Below are 3,554 nucleotides of genomic sequence, written 5' to 3'. Positions count from 1 at the left end.
AATCTTGTTGTGACGTGCGAACTCATTCGAATTCGTAAAATTTTGATATAATAACATGTTTTCTATAATTCTTGTTTTATTAATTTGAAAGACTTACAACAGAATTAAATTTATAATATTGGATATTTTTAATATAATTTCAATTTATCGTTATGAATGTTTTAGACGATGAACATATTAAATGAACGTATTTAATAAATTAAAAATTTTAGTATCGTTATTAAATGACCAAATTACACCAATTACATAACAAGATCTTTTACGAAGAATTAAAATTATTTATGGACAACTAATATACACGCAAATCGAGTAATTAATGTGTATCAAGATTATAAGCAGTCTAGTAATAAATAACCTACTTTTAATAGATTTCGATTTAGTCACGTTTGTCAAATTATAAAAAAGGAAAACTGAATTCGAACGGCGCAACTAGATGTTTAAGAAACATATTTCTATTAAAATCTATCTAAGTACTTCGTTTCTACCATAATTGTTCAACGTTATTATCATCATTATCTGTCTTTTATAGACTGTCATGATCATCGTCATTATCTCTATGTCCAGAATGACAACAAATGTAATGTAATACAATAGTAATTGTTATCTTCTGTGCTATACAAAAGGAAAAATATACATTGACATATGATCACAAGGCTCTTCTTTCTCCTGAAAATGTTCCTTTATCAAACATTACTAATTACTATATCTCTGATTAAAATGAGAATAATCTTAATTAAATATCAATGTTTGATTAAAAATGAAAAGAGAATTATTAACAATACTACGACAAAGATTATAAAATCCTACATCCTGTAATTGAAAAATACATTATTATCTCGCAGATTTAAGTTCCGAAAAATTTAAATTTCGAAATCAATTGACATATTTGGCTTTGCCCGAACTCAATAAATTTCAGGACTGATTTTCTTTCTTTGAATTATTCGGATGATGATTATTATATTTATTATTAATTATATACACAATTACAATGAATTTTATTATTATTATACAATGAATTTTTATTATTTTTCAAAGCTGATTTTTATTATTTTTTAGCTGATTCCAGCTAAATTTTTCAAAAAAATGCACGTAAATACAGACTTAAATTAAAATATTTCTTAAAGAAGAAAAAGTCTGCACAAATGTACATAATTAATTTTATTAGAAAAGGAAACTATCGGCAAAGAAAGGTATAATGAACCGAATGATTTATAAGTTGACAATCAGTTTTAATAGTTGCAATAGAAAACAATATACAGAATACAGATACAGAATAATCCTAGCTGACGAAAGGCTCTCCTAGGTAAAATGTTGTTAATTGTGTAGTGAAAAATTATGAATGAAAAACAAGATGATATACACATAATGAGTGGCTTATTTTTTACCTATCTGCTTATCGGTTAGTTCATTTACCTAATTACAATGATTGGAATTGTTAATTATAATTATGTCTGTATAGACACACAGGTGTGTATACGTAATAGAGATTCTTAAACGCTACACAATGTTGCTTTTACTTTGGTTTTAAATTAAGGACTAGCGTGTTGAGCTCCGCTCTGCCTCTGCGTATACATTTATAAATCAGCATTTATACCTCTCCTTCCTTAATATCGAATATTAGAATATTGGCAGTCATTCGAACGCAAATCTTGCAATTAATAAATTGTGCTAATAATCAATGTAGTATGGAACGAGATAAATTTCATATTTCTTAAAAGTTCAAAAACCAATATATCGTCATAACTCCTGAACAAATCGTGCAAATATGTTTCGCAAATAATAAAGTAAAATGGATCGCGCATAAGATATCTTTTCTCTCCCTTCATTCTGCGCTACGTGTTACGGTTTAAGCAACGTGATGCGGCGAAAAGGCACAAGGCATGCGTTTATTGAATGTCGTGTGATAGCGCGAGAATGTAATGCACGTGAAAGAGTCAACGGAGAAGAGGATGCTGCTGAGCAATAATCACTGTAAATGCACTTTTGTACGGGATACGTCTCATCCCCGACAGGGATGGTAAACGACGACGAAGCAGACAACTGTCATCGTCTCGATACGCAGATGATGGAGCGAAGCTCACAGTGAGTGTAGTGTTGTGTATACCATTTAGAATTGGAAATGTAATTTAGAATTAGAATGTAAAAATACTATGTATATGTACATTAATCAGTTAATCGTGGGCAATTATGTTACACCATTACGTTGATCAGAGAGCTTTTCATTTTTGCTTCATTCTATTCTTTTATCTTTTTTGCTTATTTTCATTACTTCTTTTTTTCTTCCTTCTCGACATATCTTTGTTGTACTCGAAGAAGCAGCACCGGCCGCACGTTGAAAAATTTCCGTCGAAACGGCCGTCGACCAGTGCTGATTCCCTGTCTATTTTTTTCCTCCTTTCGTTTAATATTCCGTAACATATGTTACACACGTCGAAGAACAACGTCGATCGGTTGGCACATAAAACGGAAGCAACATTTAGACCAATCGCGGCGCGATAATAGTTATATACAAACATGAGAACGTAGGGAGGACTACGACGTACTTTCGTATATTTTATTGGCGTGACGCTCGGTATAAAGGGATAAAAATTATTTCTCTACGCGTATGAAAAAGTAGAAGTAGAGCCCGAGCAATAAGAAAAATCCTCATAAAAGTACTCCCGTATTGTGAAAAAATGTGGCGTTACGTGAAGGCGAATGGAACACTGGCGATAATAATTTTGGAACGGATACAATTGCGCGGCGTGTCGTGATGCTCGTTCTCCACTTGCCCTCCACACTTTTTATCCCGACGTCGATTCCTGATCCGAAATGCTCGCGCGTCGTTGAGTATTTTTTGTCGCACTTTTTTTTAGAAACAATGACGCTGCCGCTAATCTCTATTTATCGATAATTATCTCGTCGCGGTAAAAAGAACGATACAAAGTGAATATATGTATACCAATATACATCTAGTATACAAAAGCTCTCGATTCTTCGTTTTTTTCCATTTTCCCATTTCATAGTTTGATATAATTCGTAATTTAAGTATTTCCTTTCTCCCTTTTTTTGTGTCTATCTAAGTGCTATGTACATTATATGTTTTATATACATGTAAAACGATTAATTGATTCTTTCTTCCATATCCTTAATGATTGTATAATTAGGATTGACTATGTCTTAGAGTAATCAACGAAATTACGAGCTGTCGTTATTATTATGTAAAATATCAAATGTCATACGTGTTAGATGGTATGTCCATCTCCAAGGTACCATTTTGGACGAATAGCGGTCCGTCTAACATGCCTAGCACTTTGATGAGCAAATACTTTGGAGATTACATAAATCTAATAATAATCTTCAGGTAATATTAAGTATAGATGATTTGTTTTTTTTAATTACAAATATAAAACATGTATATGTAAATAGAACTCTTAATTATGCGCGAACATGTTCATCTCTAATTGAGCATACGTGAATTTCTTATCATCAGTCTAAGCCGAACTGTGCGGCTCCATACACAACGGCGGTTTAACAATACACGTCTCTTTCTCTCTCTCTCTCTCTCTCTCTCT

Source organism: Atta cephalotes, assembly GCF_000143395.1.
Source record: "Atta cephalotes unplaced genomic scaffold scaffold00032, whole genome shotgun sequence".
Taxonomy (NCBI): Eukaryota; Metazoa; Arthropoda; class Insecta; order Hymenoptera; family Formicidae; genus Atta; species Atta cephalotes.
The sequence above is the reverse complement of the archived record's forward strand: the minus strand, read 5'-3'. Positions refer to the sequence as shown.